The following is a 23,691-nucleotide window of genomic DNA, read 5'->3' on the forward strand; positions in this document are numbered from 1 at the left end:
TTAACATGTATTAAATATCAAATTTTAGTTTCTGTCAATCACCTGAGCTTGGTGATTACCTATGACTCGAGACTGACTCATTGAGAAACATCTCTATGTGAAGCCACTTTGATTTAAATGTCCCATGTGCGTTATGGGGGGTGGGGACCAAATTAACCTGGAAAGGCTTCTGTGAGATTATGTTTCCAAAGTGAGGCTCATTATTTCAGAGGACACCATGCAAAGGGCAGTAATAAGTAATAATTATATAAATGACAGAAGTCCACTTTCACTACATTGGTGCAATGACTTTTAAAAGTGGGATTTTTATCTGGTGAATAATCTTAACTCTTGTTAACGGAAGTATCTGTTATTGTGGCCCAAGGGCAAATTTAACTTGAATACTTTTTCACTAACTGAAAATTTACCAAAAAATTTATAGTTCCATTTTTGGTTTCAACCTCAAAGTGTCTTTTCCTGGAAAGCTTATCAACTGTTCTCAACTGTTTATGAATTATTACTATAAGAAAAAAAGATGTTGACATTTGTAACATTTGCTGGGCTTGGTGGCTTGAGAAACGTCCAAAAACAGTTGAAACTGTTTCCAGTTAACTTTAAAAGTCAAGGGAAGGCTCAAAAAGAAGAAGAAGAAGGTATTTCATGCATTGCACACAATAGGAATTTGATGAAAGAATTCTGAGTTTAGTTGAACTGGTTTGTGCTGTTTGCGCATGTGATACTGAAGAGAAGTTGAAGATGTCTTAGCAGTTGAAGCATGATGGGGTTAGTGAAATGTTAGTACGTTCCCCGTCCTACATGGCTTACATCAACTGCATTAGAGGGAGAAATGTATTAGAAACTGTAGCTGTATTTTAGGTTATCAAGGCTTCTGCATGAGCCTGTAAAACAAGAGGAAAACTTATTTTACGTTATCTTAACCATTCTGGTGAAAAGTGAAGTATAGAGAAGGAATACAAATAGTTAAAAGAAGAAACTAGGAGGCAGTAGGGAAACTATCAAGATGAATCTGACTTTCACCAGAACTAAAAGAGGAAACACATTTTCCGTGTTCTTTTTGTCCTTTTGTTTACAAACAACAGAGCCACTTTTAGAAAATGTTTACATGTCTTAATTGCCTTCTTGCTTACTCGCTGTACTTTTGCAGCCTGTCTCTGGTCTTTCTTCCTGAGAACTAGGACCTTGTCCTCTGGGGCTAATGGCTGGTGAATAGGAAAGGAGAGCCCAGAGATGTAACTCTGTTATCTGTGGGTCAGAAACTGGGATGTTTCCTACTTGCAAGCCAGGCTGTTACTGTTTCACAGACAATAGCGAAAGGCACGAGACCCATGCATCAGTGACAGAAGCCTCTGTTCCTCACGGCAAAAGCATTAACCAGAGCTTCCTTTTGGTGTGTGTTGGTTCTCGTGCTTCCACAAGGACGGTGCAAAGGGCTCATCACGGAGCCTGTGCACCCAATGAGCCGTGGTGCGGGACAGCAACGCTGAGCGTGGGGGAGTCACTGCTTTTAGGGTAAGAGCAGCAGGGCTGCCCCACGTCTGGGGTGAGACAGTCCCTCATCTCTCTAAGGTGTCCACTACAAAGACAACCCTAGGGACGGCCCAGGTCGAGGGTAGTCAGGGCCCTGCTTGCTTACACGCCCAAGGAGCACATCAGGGCCACGTGAGCCAATGGCAGCCTCTCCCTTCGCCCTGAGGGAGACACAGCCCAGCCCTCACAAGTCTCAGCTGCTCCTCGGATCCCACCTCAAGCTCTAAATCCATACGGCCTGGGTGTGAATCCCGGCTTCCCCGCTTATTGACTTCAACCAAGTAACTTAACCACTTGTGCCTCCATTTCCCCGTCAGTAAGTGGGGCAATACTAAAGCCACATCATAGGGTTAAATGAGTTGATACACGCAGTGCGTTTAGAGCAGTCCCTGACACATTGTAAATGCCATTTCTGTCTTAGTTTGTGTTTTGACTCTCACATTCCAGTTACATTTTGAACAAGTTCATGTTTTCTCATTCAAATTAGTAAGGATTTCGTGAGAAGATTAAGCCCTAATGCCCCACAACCCACATTGTTAGCAATGACTTCATGTCTCTCCTATGCATCTAAAGTGGTATTAGCTATGTATTGATACCTTCCTTGGAGGAATTGAGAAAATAGTGACTTGAATTGCTTTCGATGTTTTCTGTACTTCAGATTAGGAATCCCAGTTTAGCAAAGTAATTATCTTTGCTTTCCATGAATAGAGCCTTTCACTGTAGGCTACGTTCCGTATCACTGGTCAGCCTGTGGGGCCCAGGCCTTGTCTGACTAATGGCCCCCTCAGCTCAGGGAGCAGCCCTGTGCCATTCTTCTCTGCAGTCTGTCTTGTTCACCAGTGTATGGCCAGAGCCTAGCACCAAGTCAGACACCAGCAGACTCAGCAGAAGGATTTATTTATTCAATCAGTGAAGGGTATATCACAGATTTCTAAAACAAATTTATGGTTACCAAAGGGGAGGGATAAATTAGGAGCTTGGGATTAACATACACACACTACTGTAAATAAAATAAATAACCAACAGGGACCTACTGTATAGCACAGGGAACTCTACTTAATATTCTACAGTAATCTACATGGGAAAAGAATCTGAAAAGGAATGAACATATGTATAACTGAATCACTTTTCTGTACCCCTGAAACTAACACAATAGTGTGAAAAAAAAAAAAAAAAGGAAACATGAGTGACAGTTGATCCCCACTTGCCCAACCCGATCTTTTTCTTGGATTTGACTCACTATGAATGATTTTAAAGGACAGCTCTTTTATCTCTTTTGCTTGATTCTGTAAAAAGTAAAATAGAGGACTTGGGAAATTCTGTGAAGATAAATACTTTCCCTAAAAGAAACTTTTTATAATACCTTTAGTTATGTTTTGCACCATGGCTGCCCTAAGAGAGTGTGTACCTATCTGTGAGGTTACGGAAAATGTGTTCAGGTACATTGCTTTCTGATGATGGAGATGAGGAAATCTAGGGAAACGGATAGTTGAAAGACCCTAGATCATTTCCTTCCAATGTCATGTACGTCAGGTAGGCTTTCAGGAAGTCCTGGATCACATTCAACACATGTTTGAATGTTCTGACATGAGACCCATATGCTTTAAATATCAGGCTGTCAGAAAGCAGAGTTCTATTCTGCTGTGCAGGTCTTGACACTTGACAAATTACTGGTCCTGGGAGCAATCACACTTCCACCTGAGGTTGGCCACAGACTGTCTGAAAATAATTTAAAATATTTTTTCAGAAAGGATCTTTTTTTTTTAATATTATATGATGGTTTTACTTTACACATTCATCTTTTTCCTTTTTCCTTTTTTTCTTTTTTCTTTTTTGGCTGTGTTGGGTCTTCGTTGCTGCTCAGGCTTTATCTAGTTGCAGTGAGTGGGGGCTACTCTTTGTTGCGGCTTCTCAGTGCAGTGGCTTCTCTTGTGATAGAGCACGGGCTCTAGGGGTGCGTCCTTCAGTAGTTGTGGCTTGCGGGCTCTAGAGCGCAGGCTCAGTAGTCTTGGCGCACGGGCTCAGTTGCTTCACAGCATGTGGGATCTTCCTGGAGCAGGACCCGTGTCCCCTGCATTGGCAGGCAGATTCTTAACCATTGCGCCACCTGGGAAGTCCCCAAAAAGGATCTTTTAAAAATACTTGAGCACTGATAAATTCCATTTGAGACCCCAGAATTCTGATTCATATAAAGAAGAATTAATTTCATCTTGAAAAATTTTAGGACATTTTATTCTGTATCAACAACAATTATTGCAGATTATATTATCTAAATTCCTAAACAAATCAATACAAAAAAAAAAATTTAGAGAGCATTCCTAAGCTCAGGGCTGATTAGTGAGCATATGGGAAGTTCAGCTGTATCTGCCTGCCTTCAAAGAACTTAACTCGGAAGACTTCACCCCCTCCCCGGTACCCTCCCATAGCTGTGCCCTGCAACCATTTGACTAGAAAATCTCCTCTTCCAAAAGAGGGTTTACTTTGATTGTAGATTGTGTTCTTTTTTGAAAAAAGGCAAACTCAATTAACAAACTAACTGATCAGATGTTTCAAAATAGCCAAGTAAGTTATTCCTTAGAAGTATTCAGGAATTTTATTGGATTTCTACTTAATTTAATTGTAAACTTGTACTATGTTTCTTCATTACGTTACATTTCATATCATACTTATATGATCTTTTATTAGGTGAGTTTTAATTCTCCAAGTCCCTATTACATCCAGAACTGTTTTGGCTTTTCTTGTCATTGTTTAAATTCATATGCATTGCAAACTAAAACTGCACGGCTATAAAATTGAACCTTACTTTCTCCTATCTCAAAATGCCTCCTGACCAAGAAGCATTGACCAGTATGTATGTATGTATGCATTTGTAATTTCTCCAACTACTGGATCCATTATATACAGAGTTACTTGTTTTTTGTTTCTAATTTTCATGAGCCACAGCAATGAAATGCATTCCCCAAAACTCTGATGATCTTGCATTGAAGGAAGGAAACTGGACTAATTAACTATTGTTCACACAGGGCTTCTTAAAAAGAACAATGCAAAAAATTTTTTAAGCTTCTTATTGGTGATTCTTTTATTGTCTGATTCCATTTATTTTTTTTTACATATATATATTCTTTCTCATATTCTTTTCCATTCTGGTTTTTCACAAGATATTGCATATAGTTCCCTGTGCTGTACAGTAACACCTTGTTGTTTATCCATCCTATATATATTAGTTTGCACCTGCTAATCCCAAGCTCCCCATCCATCCTTCCCCACCCCTTCTCCCTTGGCAACCACAAGTCTGCTCTCTATGTCTGTGAGTCTGTTTTGGTTTCATAAATACGTTCATTTGTGTCGTATTTTAGACTCCACATACAAGTGATAACATACGGTGTTTCTCTTCCTCTTTCTGACTTACTTTGCTTAGTATGAAAATCTCCAGGTCCATCCATGTTGCTGCAAATAGCATTATTTCATTCTTCTTTTTGGCTGAGTAGTATTCCAAGGAACAATGTAAGCTTCTAAGTGCTATATATGTAGAAGCTTCACTGCAGGGTCCTCTGTGTGTGGTAGATTGAAAGGTTTGTCCCTGGCCCAACTGCCAGCATTCCTGCTGTCACTGCCGTGGTCACTGGCTGGGGAGGAGTCAGGAGGACACACAGTGTTACATTATCTGTTAGTAAAGGTTCCCAGAGGCTCCTTTTTGTGCAACCATCAAACATGGAGAAGGAAATCTGCATTCCTTTATCTGCCTGGTTTTCTACAGAATCATAAACGCTTGAGCGAGGCTAAAATCGAGAGATTATTCCATCATCATTCACATAAGGAAGTTTAACCTAACAAATGTTGTAACTTGTGCAAGATTAAAACTAGAAATGACTTCTATGGATTAAAATGCATTTGTTAAATTAATTTTTAAGAGGGCACGGAGCATATTAACCAGTTTATTTCTCCTAATATTTAAATAGCGTGAACTTCAAAGTACGTTTCCTTAGTGCTTGCTCACATACACATAGAACTTCCAAGAATTTACTGATTGAGTTAGATTGTCTAACGTAAATTTATTCCTTCCTTTCTTCCTCCCTCCCTCTCTCCCCTCCTTCCCCCCCCTCCTTCTTTCCTTCCTTCCTTCCTTCCTTCCTTCCTTCCTTCCTTCCTTCCTTCCTTCCTTCCTTCCTTCCTTCTGCAAACAATGAGCTGTAAACATGTTCCAGGCACTGCATCTGTCAGTAGAAATTTGCCAAGGAGAAAAAAAGAATGAGAAATAATTTTTTCCCTCAAAAAATCAGGCAGATATCCAAAGCACTATGGTTTTCTGCCATAAAAGGTAAAGTTGCAATTAATATTCTCTTTCACAGAAATTTTATAGGTTCTTTGGTTCAAAAGGAAATTACACATCAAGTTAGGTACTTTTCTTTTGCTATATATGGCAGTTAGTTTTTACTGCAAAAAATTAATGTGAAGGTAGAGAAGTAATGGAAAACACTTTTTATAGCTGACTGCAGAGCATTGCATCCACAGTTTGATTAATACACCCAGTTAACATTTAAGTGTCTTAAGAGAAATATTTTTCTTGTTTACAGCCCACATTTCTTCCTTCCTCCAAGCTTAATTTAATGCAAAGCTCCCACTGATATAATTGTTAATGCTTGAGAATTTTTGTTTCTATTCACAAAGCGTGAGATACATCTTTATGTGCTGTGTACTGTATGTGTTGAAGCAGCAATTACATTTCTCATAGCCTTGCAAAAATAAAACTAAACCTACTATGGTGATTTCAACAGCAAAAATCCTAGATTTAATTAATAACAAAGAGCTATTCTTCCAAAGATTAAGTGAAGATTTTTAGTCCAGCTCAGCAAAGAAAATTGGGTTCTTAATTGTTATTTGGTTATCTGTCATATAGATTCTTAATGACTTCATTTTAGTATTTAGTAGCAAAATTTTACTGAAAGTAATTTTCTGATTGACTTGCATTCTATGACATATGAATGATTCAAAAATAAAGGTTAATTAATCAGACTTTATTGTATGTAACCAGCACTGAACATATTCCAGTCTCTAGCAGCAATGCACATGTGAAAAGATGGTTCCTGCAGACTGTTTCAGACACGGTATCTGGATTCAACTCGTGTTGTATAAGTATGAGAAGTACACTACTTCATAAAAAGTAAAGATTTTTTTTTGTAATGAAAACAGAAGTTTAGCATGTTTGAAGGTTTTTTACAGACTCAAATTTATAAATTATAATAATTGCCAATATAAAGTTCATTTCTTGTGAAAGAGTTGGATGCAGACTTTATCTTTCTGATAAAGAACATTATTAATTCATTTAAAAAATTCATACCTGCAGTCAACTGAAATTAACTAATATTAACTAAGCACCTGCTCTGTATAAGGTTTTTTTTTTTCTGTCTTCAGAATTCCTAAAATGTGTTCATTAAGAAGAGTATTTGAAAATACTCAGGACAGAATTCTTACCTTCAAATGCTAGTGCTATGATTAGATGAAACAAAGAAATAAAATATTTAAATGTAAAAAATTAGTAATAAAATGAGGACTAGCAATTTTTTGAATTTTTTAAAACAGATATTAGTTTAACTTTTTACATTTGAAAATCCTCTAGTCTCTCTTTTATGGGTCAGCCTCCCATATGTGGGTTTTAATTTTAAAAAATTAAAAATGGGAAAAGACCAAGTAACCTAAAGTCACTCTTCCACTGATATGGTAGGTTCTCACTATTCAGTTAATATCATTCATAAATCTAGATATCTGCACTGAGACATCTAGCATGCTGTAATGTTCATTTTATTCCTTCTCGGAGACAGCAGCGGTCAAGGAAGCTTATTTATGCAATGCATAAACAAATATAAATACTCATTTAAGAATAAACACACACACACACACACACACACACACACGATACTCATTCCATACTTCTGTTTAGGGAAATAGGAGTATCATCTTTGCATACTCAAGTACTCATCATGATCTGGGTACTGTCCTGGGTGTTTTACACCTATTATTTTGCTTTTTCTTCACAAGGGAAAGTGTATAATAAATAGTTATCCTCACTTAATAGACAGAAAAGGAATGCATACTAAGAGGTATGTGTTTAGAAATACTGTCATGATGTCTGCAAATGGTTCAGATTCGTGTTTGTTTGCACGTGCTTGTGTGTGTGTGTGTGTGTGTGTGTGTGTGTGTGGATTAATTGTGAGGATACAAGTGTTTTGTTATAATTGTATGAACTTTTCAATACTTTGATACTTTTCATAATGAAGATTTGGAGGAAAAAAAACAGATGTGCGCACTGCCTGAATCCTATTCTCTTTCTCTCCCACCAGCAGTGTAGGAACGTTCACATTTGTCAACATAATGGGTGTTGGGAGATATCTCATTGTGGCTGTGATTACACGTTCCTGCTCACAATGTGTTTGAGCATACATTTATGTTTCTTGGAGATTTGCGGAAATACATTAGAATAATCAGTCACTTTTGAGGACGATTTGTCAATTATATATTAAAATTTCAAATTTTCATATCCTATGACTGAGCAATTCCCCCTCTCAGTATTTACCCTAGGAAGAAAATTAATTCATGTCCACACAGAGGTATGAATCTAGATACTCATGGCAGTATTATTGGCAATAAAGGAAAATTGGATCTACTGTTACGTCTGTCAGCAATGGCATAGCAAAATGAGAACCCCTTGCTGTGAATTCATGTGTACAAGCATGTTCCATTATTGTGGTAAAGACTGAAAGCTGATGACAAAATATACGAAATACTCCACATTTTAAAGAAAGTCTAAACAGGTGAAGCCAACCATCTCTCTTCAAGGCTTCTGGAGATGGATCAGAAACTGCCTTAATGTCTCTTCTACTGGGGCCATACCTCTCTCTCCATACTATTCTAGGGATGTGCTTAATAGATATAAGTGATGTCTAAGCAGATGTACATAGTTGCCTTTATCAAGGTAGGGATTCCAGAAGAATCGTATTTAAAGATATACCATGCTTGTAAGGAGAGAGAACTAGAATTTTGTTCCCTAGCTGGAATTTCTTTAGTCAGAAATATGTTAAATTACCCTTAAACTTTGAAGAAAGGAAAGGAGAACTGGAGAGAAGTGGCCTGGTAGAAGACCGGCAAGGACAGAGGACGCCCAGACAGTCCCCTTGAGTTCCCAGTTGCTGAGGGATACAGAAGGTGGATGCCCCAGCACAATACCTGGCGCTGGCCGTGATGGTGCATTGGGAGTGACAGCTTCACCAGGACGGGCACAGCGTGGGAGGGAAAGAGCCAGTCCCAGTAGAAGGATGCTTGTGAATGCCCCCAGCCAGAGAGGTAGAAGTGGTGAGCAAATCTCACGTGCAAGCACACACCAGTACTTAGAGGAGCTGCACAGAAGTAAGACCTCTCAGGAGTGTGATGCCCAGCATGACGTCCACATCCAAAAAGATTATAAAGCGGTCCAGCCCACCAATAAGAGAATTGCAGCTGCAGACAGGTAAGTAAAGAGGTGTTTGCTTGTTTCCCTTTTTCTCCTCCCCACTGAAAACCACAAGAGGAGCTAGCACACAGTAAACGTGGAAAAACCAAGCGACGGTCAAACCATAATGTCTCCAGCTTTGGGATATTAGGAAGCCTGTAGTATTGGGGTCAAATGAGTCTCCTGACCATCTCTGAATTTTATATTTGGCAATGGTTTTAGACCGATAGATTGACCTGAAGAGACCCAGGCCCAGTACCTGTCTCACCTCCTCATCTTCATCTTTAAAATCATGAAAGTAAAAGTCATCCATCTTAGAAGAGGATACAAAGTATAATTGCTTAATGTATTTAATTCCAGAAAAATTTAACTTTCCTGATTTTTGTGTCACAATAATATTTGTTTTGGAAAATTGGCATGAATAGACATGAATAAAAACCTCTAAACTGGGAGCAAGAAATTCTAGCTTTTAATTCTAGTTACATAGTTTTGGGGGAAAAGTACTTTAACCTTCTTGGCCTCATAATCCACGACTTCAAAGATTCAGATTTGTCTAAATCAGGTATTCTTACATATTCTGACTCATGAACTGCAATGAAAATCATTTGAGCCTTTATCACTACATTCTTGGAAAACTGTGGACCTTCACACAAAAATTATGTTTAGACATACAAACTGAAAAACATTGTATGATGGTTGAATAGGTTATGGACTCTCTGAAGGTGATCAGATGAAGAGCCCTTAGACAATCTGCTAGGTTTTTCTCATCTCCACATTCTTCACAAAATGTATAACTTTTGAATCAATCAGAGAGCTTTCTTGGAGAAAAAAAAAAGGTTTTCCATATAATGTAGAAATTGAATAATAAGTCATTGAATAAAAGGATATGGTCAACCCTAATCTTCAGTTGTAAGATTTCCATGGTTTAAGAATTATTTCCAGTGATCTTTTAGATCGGGAGTCATGAACTTTCTCTATAGATAGTAAATATTTTAGGTTTTCCAGGTCATAGAATCTTTGCTGCAGCTACAACTCTGCCACTGTAGCACCAAAGCAGTCATTTTCAATATGTAAACAAGTGAGCATGGCTATGTTCTGATAAAATTTTGTTTACAAAAACACTCAGTGGGTGAGAATTGGCCCGTAGATTGATGGCCTAATTTTTGGTTGTCAAAGTTATTTTTACACCTCTCATTCAATTTTACCTAACATTCTTTTTAATATTTTGCCCTAAAATTGAGGTATAACAACATTAATGGTCTAATTTATTTCTCTCCTAATATTGAGGTCTAACAATATCTACAGTCCAAATTCCTTATTTTCGCTCTACAAGTGTATAGTTGGGAAAAACTGCCAAAAGACTATCTTTTTATTTAAAAACATATGGTACTTGTTAGATATGTTAGAACTACAGATTCCAAGAATTTAATAATTTAATTTGTTAAGATTGCATCCAAATTTCTTTTATTCTTTGCTTCATGAAAGTATGTCAGAATAGACCTTTACTGCAAGACAATGCTGTCAATTTGGTTTATCTAAATTCATAATTAAGAAAACAAACAAACGGGTAGTCATTGCAGATTTTACAGCCAGTCATACTAGTAGTTATGGGATTTGTTCTATTGCTTAAGCCTTTCAAGGTGGGAAGGAGCCTTTCAGCAGCTTTGAGGAGAAAATAATCATTAGGGTAACTTTTCTATGTTTGAAATATTTTTCTTGGATAAAGGATGGATGATAAATGGAATCAATATTTTAAAAGTCTTGCCAAATGTCACCTGTACCTGCATCGGAGCCTATAGCATCTATCCAAGAAGTTATTTATTCTGTTTCTGTGCCTTATTTTTAATACAGTAGTTTAGTCACACGTCTCTCCATTGTGCATACAAGTTTGACTTTTCATAATTCTGCCCTTAAGAAACACTGCGTTCTTCTGAGAGTAAATAAAGATTAATAACAACATAAATTAGATTATTTCAGTTTTCAGGGGATTTTACAGTTTTAACACTCTGGTCCATGAAAACTCCAAGATTCATTTCTTGGGGTTAAAGAGCTGATGTCCTTTTTATATAGTACTTTTATAATGTCAATTAATTATTTTTATTTCATACTTTATCCTGAGATAAAGATTTTGAATGCTAATTGAAACTCGGCTCTGGTTACTGCCAAGGAACGCTTAAACCTTAAACCTTCCCTTTCTTATAATATAGTTTTTTGTAGTAGCACTTTAAATAATGTCTTATGTAAAGTGCCTTGGATGAAAAAAAATACCCTCGGTCTGTAGAAAGTTTATACTCAATATTATTTTTCCAGCTCTCACATATCTGCTCAGTACTTTCCACTAATTTTTTTTTCCTTTTCTCCCTTCAAGAATTTAAACTGTAAATTCTCTGGGATCTTTCCCCAAAGCCCTAAATTTTATGATAAATCATCTCTTTTCCTGTTCCTTGCAAGTTTCTAATTTTTGTTTTTATTTTTGTTACCTGTTGCACCTCTGTTGCTCCCTGCAATATTGATTAGAAGTAGAAAGTAAACAAAAACCAATACAGCTACTAGAGCAATTTACTGGCCTCCAATCTTTTGACTTTTCTTTTTGTTTTATTATCTTTTCTGTTAACGATCCTAATATTTCTTCTTCCCATTTAGGTTTAGCTAATTCAACATTTCTTATTTCTCCAGTCTGTGAAAGCTTGTTACTGGGTTTCTGAGATTAGCATTTTCTCTATCTTGTACTAAAAAGTACTTCTTACTGACTTGTTGGTATTTGACCTGTCTGTTTCAAATTTGGGTTGCTTCACATTCATCTTTGTAACAATAGAACAACTTATATCTAGACACTCAAGGCAGCAATCATTGGCAGTGCTCTCATATCTCTCAGGTGAAAAAATACCGGATCATTATGCTGTACACTCGAAACTTAACACAATATTGTGAAGCAGCTATACTTCAATTTAAAAAATAATTTCACCTCTGCATAGTCGTCACAGTGGAGAAGATGAAACTTCTATTTTTTCTATTCTTCTATTCTTTCAATTCTTCTATTGACTGTTCAAAAGAGTGGACCCAGCAAGTCATGGTACAAATTTCATTCCACTTCTACTTTCTTCTTTTAGAGGAGCTTTCCTACCAAAACAAGAAGAGAATGCACATCTGTGTGCCCGTACACGTACCAGGTGATTTCACACATAGTCTAAGTTTATATCTCCATATTACTTTCCCCATTTTCCAGATAATAATGTCGAAGCTGAGTAGTTATTTTCCCAAGGTCATAAGTATGGTAAGTAGTGGATTCATGATTTAAGCCCTCATAGGTCTGCCTTTAAAACACCACACTGTTTCTAATATGTCCTGTCTCCTTAAAGAGAAAGATATTGCCTCAATCCTATTATAAGCATCTAAGAGAAAAGTTTAAATACCTTCTTTATTATAAAGTTTGGGGACTTCTAAATGAGTACTGCTCATTTGATCTCTTTCACTGTTTTCTGACTTCCTCACCACCTCCCCCCCCCAAAAAAAAAGCCGACATAATAAACTTACAGATAGCGATTTACTTATCTGTTAATCTGAGAAGCATTTATTGGACCTCTAAGATGCTGAGGAGGTCTGAAATGAAATATGGGCTATGACTTGAAAACATTGTTTTCCTTTGCCACATGCCCCCAGTTAAGAGCTTGTTTCCTCATCTGTTAAACGAGTAAAATCGAAGCACTTGCCTCATTTACTTTTTCTCAGATAGTTATTGCTATTATTACTGCTCATTTTACTGATGAGGAAAGTAAGGCACAGAGAAGTTAAGTGACTGTCACAAGGTCGTACAGCTAATCAGTGGTGGAACTGAGGTTTGAACCCAGGCAGTCTGGCTTCGCTGCGGTGCTGTCCGTGTGTGGTGCTGCCTGCGTGAACATCAGTAGACACCACACTGGGAAGTGGGGCGACTCTGGCTTCCTTTGGTTCTGACGCAGGTGGGGTACCAGCTCTCTTGTTACTCTATCAGTGAGTCTTGGAGTTTGCGCTGCCATTCTTAAAAAAACGGGTGAAACGTCTTATTGTTAGTCAAAGAAAAAGCAAGGACCTGAAAAAGCTGTCTTTCTCTTTAAGCAGGTTTAAAGTGAAATAAATTTGCCGACTTTTTAAAAAATTTTACAGTGGTAACAATACATAACTCTGATCTCACAGAGCTGTTTTGAGAATCAAATTACATAATATAACCTCATAATGGCTTTAGCACAGAATAGGTGCTTAGTCAATATTATATGCTTTATAAAAAGAAAACTGCAGAGATATTTTTTTACCTTTCCTGCTAGGAAAGAGATGTTGGTATCTTCCAAAAATGAGGGAGAAAAATAGACTCCTTGTTCTAAATATGAAATAGTTTGTTAAATCTCATTAAAACTGAAACGTATCCTGCAGTAAGATAAGAGGGCATGTCCCTGGTTTATGCTCTGCCCCGGCCAGAATGCAGTGCTTAGATCATTGTACACGACTGAGTATCAGAGGGTAAGAAGTTTATTTGTGGTACTGAACAAAATTACAAATCAATCAACATTTTTATTAATTGATTTTATTTGTAACTTTGAGGATGCAAAAGCTAGAAAGAACATTCCAGGAAAAAGTATAAAAGTTTATACTTTCGAATTCCTAATATGTGCTGTGTAATAAGCAAGACATTTTCTCAAGCGTAATGTTACTTATTCTTTCTATAACAACCCCTATAAATGTTGTCAGTGGATACTAAGTCAAGCTTTTTCTAGGCCTTGGAAATAAGGAAAACTGCATTGCCCTTGACAAGTAAACTATGAAACCAGCACCTACAGGATGGCATTAGAACGGCTCAGAGTCATTGCCAGACCCCTAGGACTAACCCAGTGTGGAGGGGACACGTGAATTAGCGCAAGGATTGAGCCGAACTGGAAACGACAGTAGTAACTTCTGCTTAATGAGCACTTCCCCTGTGCCAAGCAGTGCACTGAGCACTTTTCATTCTTTTTCCAGCACTGTAAGAAAGGGGCTGACTTGGGACTTGATTCCAGGCCTGCATGGCACTGTCCATACTACTGGAACCCAGTTCCTGTCCCAGCACTGTCTGCGGGAAAAGGATGCCTACTGCGGCCGCAAGGAGTTCTGATGCATGTTTACCCCACCCCACCCCTTTTTCTTTGACTGCCTGATATCACACTGTGTTTCTGTGCTTGGGACATTCACGTTGTGTGTGTCTTGGTAGGAGGCCCAGCCAAGCTGAGGCACCCACCAGGCCTGGAATGCAAAGTTAGGGAAGCAGAGAAGCAGAAGCCTTGGGGACGTTGTTCTGGACACAGAGCAGCTACCGCTTGAGTCTGATGGGACCTCAGTGTCAGAGGCACACTGTGCCCGAAGAAAATGAAACCACTCTGATGGCAATTGTGCATCAGGAAACACTGGATGTGAGGGGCCAAGCTGGGGACTGTGGACCCAAACTATTAGGCAATGGGTTTTAAGCAAAAGGGAAAGAAAGTGAGTTTTGTAGCTTCCATCCATCTCAATCACAGTGTTTGTAAAATTTGAGACTGTTTCATACCATGTATAGTACCAGTGCCTCCCAATGCCTCAAATCACTCTCAGAAACATGTTTTAAAATCCCTCAATCAGGAAAAAAAGAAAGCCCTTTGACATGGGTCAGGGCATGATTTTACAGATATGACATCAAAAGTACAAGCAACAAAAACAAAAACAAAAAAATGAGACTATATCAAACTGAAAAGCTTCTGCAATGCAAGGAGCAAAGGTCAACAAAATGGAAAGGCAACCTACAGAATGGGAGGAAATATTTGTAAACCACATATCTGATAAGGGGTTAATATCCAAAAAAATGTAAGGAACTCTTACAACTCAATAACAAAAAAAGCAAGTACTCCAATTTAAAAATACGCAAAGGACCTGAATAGACTTTTTTTTCCCCAAAGAAGATATTCAAATGGCCAACAGGTACATGAAAAGGTGCTCAACATCACTAATCATCAGAGAAATGCAAATCAAAATCACCATGAGATATCACCTCACACCTGTCAGAATGGCTGTGATCAAAAAGACAAAGGATAAGTGCTGGTGAGGATGCAGAGAAAAGGGAACTCTTGTACATTGTCGGTGGGAATGTAGGCTAGTACAATCACTATGGAAAACAGTACGGAGTTTCCTCAAAAAATTAAAAATAAAACTACCATATGATCCAACAATCCCACTTCTGGGTATACATCTGAAGGAAATGAAATCACTATTTCAAAGACATATGTCTACCCTCATGTTCATAACGACATATACAGTAGCCAAGACATGGAAATAACCTAAGTGACCCACCATCATTGATGATGAAGAGCTGAAGCAAATGTGGTGTATGTACCATGAGATATTATTTAGATGCAACCAAGAAGGAAACATTGCCATGAATGGACCTTGAGCGCATTATGCTAAGTGAAATAAGTTAGAGAAAGATAAATACCTTATGAACTCATTTATATGTGGAATCTTTAAAAATGTACTCATATAGAAGCAGAGAGCAGATTGGTGGTTGCCAGGTGCAGGAGGTAGGGTGGGAAGGACTAGGTTGAAGGTCATCCAAGGGTACAAACTTTCAATGATAAGATGAGTAAGTGCTGGAGGTATAGTGTACAGCATGGTGACTATAATTACCAACACTGTATTGTATATTTGAAATTTGCCAAGATAGTAGATCTTGAGTTCTTGCCACAGTAACAACAACAAAAAAAAGTAATTATATTAGGTGTTGAATGTTAGGCAACCTTATTGTGATAATCATTTAGCAACACGTACATGTATCAAATCATTGTTTTACACCTTAAACTTACATCATGCTCTATGTCAATTATATCTTAAGCTGGGGGAAAATGAATTGCAACAACAAAATAAAGAAATAAGATCCCCTAAGATTTTTTTTGTTCAATTTACTGAAAATACATGATATTTTGACTATTTCTATTTAAATGGTCTTGAAATTTGAAGTCATTAAATAATCTCAGTTTATTCAAACTCTCAGTGAAAATAATCAAACTGGTAGTATAAACTCTCAGGTCCCCAAATAAGATTTCATGCATTCAGCTGTCCATCTATGAATGCTAATTTAAAACCATTTTTTGTAGCTTCTCTTTTGCCCATGTTAAAAAGATATCAAGCATTTCATTTTTTGACTAAATTGCTACTAAGAAATTAGTTATTTTTTACCCATCTCAGAATCAAAAAAAAAAACTCTTACGTTCAGCCCAAGGCTTATCTTGTCTGTTGTGTTTTGTTATTTGCAAGAGTTCACCAAAGAGAGCCCAATATTTTATATCAGTGCTTTTAAAAATGTATGAGATTGTGCTCGTATAGTATTGTCACAAATTTTAAGACATCATCCATCTTTAAGAATCATTCTCCTAAATCTGCACCAGTGCTCTCAGGTCATTGTAAAACATACATTTTCAGATTCACAGCATCTTAAAAGCTTCCAAATAGTTTAAGCTTTGAAAGCTTTTAAAATGGTTTATTGATCTAAAGCGCCTGTTGGGAAGCTCTAATTTATGTTTCCCAGTTATGAGCGCATTGTCTGTAGTAATCTATATTCTTCTGAAGTTTGACAACTATATTTTCCACCATACTTTAGTATCTTCACTTATTCCATCATTTCAGACATATTCTATCAAAGCTAAAAACCAATAAATAAATAAATAGAGGAAGAGAGACACATTATATAGAAAAGTATAATTATTTCTTTTATTCTTGATTTTAATTAAGGTATGTAATATAAATTTTCTATCAAACCTGGAGTCAATGAGAACCTTCATTGACTACAACTAAGGAAGTTTTTCTAAAATCTCAATAGCTAGTTGACACTGAGTTTAGCTTCAGATAAAGAACTGAACTGAGTTTGAATAAGTTATTTTATTTCAAGAAAATCAACAAATGAAAACTAATGGTACTCCATTTCTCCTAGGAGGTAAAGAACTATCATCAAGGTACAATTTAATGTCAATGGATTCTACCCCAAGGGTAATGTTAGCCCTTATGGTTTTATTTCTCAATGTTTCAACTACTCTATATGCGTTATATATGCATTAGAAATTGTACACACATTCTTATATCACTTAAACAAAACATAACTTGACAATAGGCAATACCTCTGGAATTAACTGTCCCATCCACGTAAATTAGATAAAGATAGAAATCAGTGACAACACACATCTTGCAATACAATAATAAGTATGACTTCAGAATTAATTATTTTCAGAATATCTTTGTTAGAAATTCACTGAAACATTGTTCTAGGATCTCTTTCTGATGGTTCTATGCATTGAACAGCATTAAGAACTTGAAGAGATGTCTGTCGCCTATGTGTTGAAGTACACATAATATGCTCATGGAGTATATGAAATATGAGGCCCAAGTAAATATGTTAAAATGTTGATTACTGATATGAGGTTTTATGCCTTTATCTGCGGCTTGTTTATAATGCGTATCACAATTTACGTCTGTTTTGTTTCTGTTTTTGTAGTGGTTGTTTGTCTTTCCTTTCATTGGACTGTTAGCTCTATGAGATCACATTGGTTTTGTTCCCAATTATTGCTCATACTGTCACATGGTGGCTGACACAGATTGAGTTCCCTTCATACCTTTTGAATGAATAATAAAAAGGATCAGAGTTTGTCAGACATGTTTCTCACGGGTGAGTTGTAAAGCCAGGCCATTAGAACTTCAGCATCTCTGAGATACACCATGAAGGAAACGTATAAGAAAACAAAGGATTGGGGTTTATTCTTTTGTGATGCTGCACAGCTGCATGGTAATTTCACTGTGCTGTTCCCAAACTTCCTCCCAAGCCATGCTTACTCTTTCTACCATTTTCACATCTACCCCAGAAATAAGTGGAGCTGGAGATTCTACAAGAGTCACTCCATTGTTGATACAAAGAGTAAAATGAGAAATAATAACTAGATTACAACCAGACCATGGCCACATGGTTTGTTTTATGATCAAATTGTATCAATATGCTAAGAAAAAGGAATTGTTTATCATTCTAATCCCCTCCCTCGCAATTAGTAGATTTTAACTGCTGTTATTTAATAAAATACTAATTATTGACTAGTCCTTTCCAATTAAACTTCACGACATGACACCATGTCGGCAGAGCACCCTCCCACTAGTCCTGGATGTGGCTTCCACACTGTCTTTAGCAAATAAATCCTGTTGGCAGTATCTGATCAGAATTAGCACTGGAATTGAAATCTATCTTTCATCCCTGTATCAGTCACTCTCCATCTGATTTTATTGTCAGAGTCAGGGAAACGTGTTCTTTCCACTACAGTAAAATAGCTGGAATGATTCACAGATACGATACAGCAGTGAACTAAAATTCGTTTTAAATACCAGTGGCAGGCATACAGAAAGTGTGTTAGGAGGCTGACAGAACCAAATTTTAGAACATTTTTCATAATGTGGAAATTGGATCAAAATGTTAACGTTCATAAAATGTCTAGGCTAACATATAATGTATATTAATCTTGAAATGCATGAAGAAATATTTGGGGAGGGATTATAAAAAAAGTACCAGAAAAGTATATCTCAGTGGTAATGACTAACTAGTAAACTAACATTTTAGTGGGAACAAAATGTAAGTGTGACCACAAATGAGTTGATTTCTTTACCCGGAATTTTAACAGGATTCCAGGGTAAGTGTACAGAAAAAAGTACCACAAGGGAAATTCATTCACGGCCCAATTTAAAAAAAAAGCAATTCCAATCAACGAATTAAAAGATGAAATGTTCAAGATGTCATTCATGTGATTAGGGTTGTTGTTTTGTTTGGGTTTTTTTTTTTTTTTTTTTTGGTAATTTATGAATGAATCACGAAACTTTGTAATAATATGGAGAGGAACCACGAAAATATTTTTGCATGATACAGATTGGAACGTTATCTCTCTGTAAATGCAAACCATGAAACTTACTTTAAGCTCTTCAAATGCTATGAATTCAATAACTATATGCTAGAAGAGTGAAAGATCCAATTAATGAGTGGGTTATTCATTCTTCCAGCATATATTTACAGAAAGGTAATGTTCCAAGTTTGTAATAATTTTGATAATGGTAACTATCAATAGTGAGATACTAAGCAGCACCTTTTGAAAAAATAAATCACATTTAATTAAACTTTTCAAAGAAAAAAATGACACTTCACAATAAGTAAGAATATAACTGATTATTTTTACAATAATTTTTTTTTAAGTTTCTACCATTAAGAATTCCTCTCTTTTTCTTCCGGTGCGTTGCGTCCTCGCGCTCCCAGAGGCCGGAGGGGCTTTCGTGCTCTCGCAAGAGGCGGGAAAGAGCGCGGGGCTTGAGAGATGGCGGACGACGTAGACCAGGCGCTGTTGTAAGCCTTCGTTGATGTCATTTAAGCCTCTCAAAAACAGTGTTAGCAACAAACCACCAACACTGTAGAAGAGCCCCTGGATCTCATCAGGCTCAGCCTGGATGAACGAATCTATGTGAAAATGAGAAACGACAGAGCGCTTCGAGGCAGGTTACATGCTTATGATCAACATTTAAATATGATATTGGGAGATGTGAAAGAAACTGTGACAACTATAGAAATTGATGAAGAAACATATGAAGAGATATATAAATCAACAAAACGGAATATTCCGATGCTCTTTGTCCGGGGAGACGGTGTTGTGCTAGTTGCCCCGCCCTTGAGAGTTGGCTGAAACAAAGAATTTATCCTGTGTGGAAAATAGATTTTGTATGATTGCCTCTTTAAATGTAGAAGATATTCAAAAGAGAAACCGGCGTACATTTTGATACTAAGACATAACCAAGATTTCTTCCACACCTGAAATAAGTTGATTTGCAGATAACTCACAAATTCTTCAGCTAAATGGCATTTTTATTTTCCTCCAACCCTTCCAATAAATGTGATCACCAAGATGCAGAACTTTTTCAGGAGTTGATTTGCTCCATTGTTTTTTTCGGACAATTTCTGGGTTTCTTTTTTTACATTAAATTTGATGTTTCCTTTTTTGATTTAAAAAAAATAAAAGAATTCCTCTTTTTGTTGAAAATATGTCACCACGTTTGTACCATGGTTATGTAATTTGTAAGCAGGGGAAGGTGAGTGAGGAGTAGGTGAGAATTCTGCACAAAATGTAATTTCTCTGTAAGTTTAAAAGTTTTTTAAGGGTGCTTATCCCTTGTTTAGCATTTATAGCCGATCTATGTGAAGAAAATTTATCATGATGAAAATCAATTTTATTAAGTACTGTGGAGAGAATAGGGAAATGAAGAGCATTTGAAAAAGTGATTTAGCATCACACTGAATAACGCAGACTGTATTCCGGTGTCGATGGCTTGAAGTACTTCTAGAGTGGTCTCAACAGAGGATAAATGTTGACCAATTTGCTGAAATAGTAGACATGAAACCAGCCATGTGTACATAAAAATGAAATAATTAATAAAGATAGCTAATGTTTATTGACTTTTATTTGCCAGGTACATTAAATCTCCCAGAAATCTGATGGGCTAAATATCCAATTTGACCTCTGTAGTCAAATCACTTCCACAAGGTGACATAGCTAAGAGGCTGAACTGTTATTTTTTTTTTTTTAAATCCTGAACTGTGATTTCAATACAGGCTGATGAAGCGCCAAGCCATGCACTTGACCATAAGGCTATGTGATATATCTCTAATCTCTGGGCTCTAAGTTTATTCTGCAGTGGAAATGCTAGGTTTGCATTTTACTGCTTTCTACAGCTAGGATTGAAGGGCAGCACATCTGTGAATGGAGAAGGGCCTCCGGTGTATGACTGCAGAGCAGTTTTTCTCTTTGAGAAACAGGGAATGATCACAGCCTTGAGTTCATGGTCCCCATACATGAGCCCACTCAGCTACATTGGTCAGAGGACTCTGATGTCACAGGTGTGCTGTGACAGCAACTCAACCTGTCTGAGCAATGGGGCCCTCTCAAGAGGTCATACATTCCATCCAATACGAGAGGGCGCTATGCTGAACCGTGTGAATACAGGCAGAGTAGCTGCCATCCAGCAGACCATGCTTTGTGTTTCATAATTGTGTTATTTGGAGCTGTGTTCCATGCATATTAAAACCTCAGTAGCCCTGATTTCCAGTCCCTGGAACTTCTGAAATAGCATCTGAAGGTTTCTATAAATGCAGCCTATAATTGTCGTCATCGTGTTGTGCTTCAGCGCAATTTACTATTCATTAATGAGGAATCTGAGAGAAGGAAATACCTACAGAAAACAACACATAAAAATAGAAGAAAAAAAAGAGCAAAGTTTGATATGAAATAACTATATCTTGCTCTACTCCTGTTAGCAATGTTTGCTTTCTTGTAGGTAAAATTGGCTGAAAATGCCATAACAGTGTTGAGTACTAATATCTTTTTAAGTCTAAAATTTTAACATTGGTTTCATATTCATAAAATGAAAAGTAAGAGGGGATTTCCAGTCCATAAAATGAGGGGGAAGGAAGAAATTAACACGGGTACTTAGCCAAAAGTGATCTGAACATTCCTGACCCACTGAGCTAGAAAATCTTAAAAGAGCTACGATAAGCAGGACCTAGTGGTGACGGCCAGCCTGGAGAAGTCATAAGAGGACTAAGCCAGATGTTAATTCCCCAATATTTCGGCTATTTAAATCTCTGATTGAGGGAGTGAAAGGGTCATTTCTGACTATAGAGGGACTTTTTTCCTAGCAGTTTCTGCCAAAACTTGACATAACCGTCACATGGTTTCTGGTCAACATAATGAACTTGTGTGAACCTCAAAAGACGTTGCAAGACTTCAGCTTGAGATATTACTGAAAGTGATTTTTAAATAAGAAAATATTTTAAAGCCTGTGGAAATACGTTGTACTCATCATTGTTTCATTTGCTTTTATAAAAAGTAGGATATTTGAGGAACTGAGAGTCTGAGTTAATTTGACCATAGTCTGTTTTCTTCAACTTCAATTAGATCGTTTGTAAAGATCACTGCCCCCACCCTGCCCTCCCATACCCCCCACCCCAGTGACTCCAGAATCTCTGATTCAATGCTAATTAGCTGGATGCCTGTGGGCAAGTCGCTTAACATCTTTGACCTCTGATTTTGTTATCTGCAAAATAAGAGTTTGTGAGTAGATAAATTCTAATGCACAGCTCAGTTTTGAAAAAAAAAAGGTTGGTGAATTTAAATTTCATATTTACAGAAACTAGGTGTTGACATTTTAGAGTTTGTGGGAACGTATTCCCTTACAATGTTTTATAAGTTTTGAACCGCAGCTTTATTTTTCTTTTATCTGAAAAGGTTAAAAAAGAATTCTACAGATAGCTTGAGAGTGGTGTTAATCAGTTTACTCACATCAAGAATTGCTGAAAGAAAAATAAGTTTGAATATCAGGCTGAACATTGGATGTGCCAGGTGATATTGACCACTTTATGTGTGTATAGCTGCCCAGTTTTATACCATTCTGTATGTTTAGAAAGACATTTTCCTAAAGCTCTTTCATGGGCATTAAGCATGTAATTAATGAAGCTTTGTCATAAGACAAGAAAAAAGAAGTGGAGGAAGTATTTTATTTATACTTGCATCACAAAGGATTATTCATTAGCTGTGCCTCCTAATGGCTCATAACATTTCATCACACTAGGCCACAAAAGAAGACTCTTTGTCCTTCCTCCTTACCCCTCTCCATTTTTCTACAATCCTTCATCCTAATTGGCTACAGAAACACAATCATATGACTGGACATGAATATCAAAATAAAAAGCAAAGGCATTAAGAGGAGAATGGAGGTTGCTGGAGAGAGTGTTGAGTTCCTCTTTGTAACAAGTTCTCCTTTTCCTCCTATTTTTCAGGGTTAGGGTTTGGGCCAGGATTGTAAAGTTATTTGATAAATGTTGTTTCCCATACATTTTACAACAGGTTTAGATTTTCAAATTTTATGAGCTGTGTCCAAGTCCTGATTCATGTGTGTGAGGTTTCCTTGGCCCCAAACAATTTTCACAGTCAGAGTCTCCTGAACAGTAGAATTGCAGAAAACCACTAAGGCTCAGTAAACATTCTTTCTGCTTCTTCATGTAAAATATGTATTTTGTATTTTGAGAATCTTTGTATTCTTTAGCATTTTCTATTTTGCAAGAGAGCAAAATTTTACTTTTACCGATGGTGATTCTTTTATTTTTAAGTGAGAATGAAGGACTGATTCCACTATCTGTGAATAGTGACATACACAGTACCAGTGTGGCAGCCACACTGGTACTAATGTATGTAGTCATCTTTGGTCCTGGAAATTCTATCCTTGTGATGGCCTTTCCCACTTAGATATCTGAATGTACTCTCAGGCTTAATCTCTGCCTTCCCTACAAAATAACTTACGTCCTCTAACTCTCCTCGTGAGGTTGATCCCACAGGCACTCTCTAAATCAGACAGGTGGTTACACATGGAGTCATGTTGAATGTCTGTCTCCTCAGCGGTTCATACCACTGCCATCAAGCCCTGACACCTTTCCTCAGGATGCCTTCATGTCTTCACAGATTTCCTTTCCAGCCACCATGTGAGTTCAAACCCGAGAATCACCACTGAGGTCCCAGCACTACAGTTTATTCATCTATTGATGGAATATTGCTAGTAAAATTTAACAGAGCTAAGCAGGGGAAAAGGTA

General features: G+C 37.2%; 1 long non-coding RNA gene across 1 annotated transcript in view; it reads left to right on the forward strand.

The window, feature by feature from the left end:
- LOC130830547 (uncharacterized) overlaps positions 1-20,011 on the forward strand; it is a 209,824-nt gene extending 189,813 nt beyond the window's left edge. Inside the window, exon 3 of the long non-coding RNA XR_009047799.1 lies at positions 19,317-20,011. This is a non-coding gene — a long non-coding RNA (uncharacterized LOC130830547). The remainder of the gene's footprint in view (positions 1-19,316) is intronic.
- The last annotated feature ends 3,680 nt before the right edge of the window (positions 20,012-23,691 follow it).

Source organism: Hippopotamus amphibius, chromosome 10, assembly GCF_030028045.1.
Source record: "Hippopotamus amphibius kiboko isolate mHipAmp2 chromosome 10, mHipAmp2.hap2, whole genome shotgun sequence".
Lineage (NCBI taxonomy): Eukaryota > Metazoa > Chordata > Mammalia > Artiodactyla > Hippopotamidae > Hippopotamus > Hippopotamus amphibius.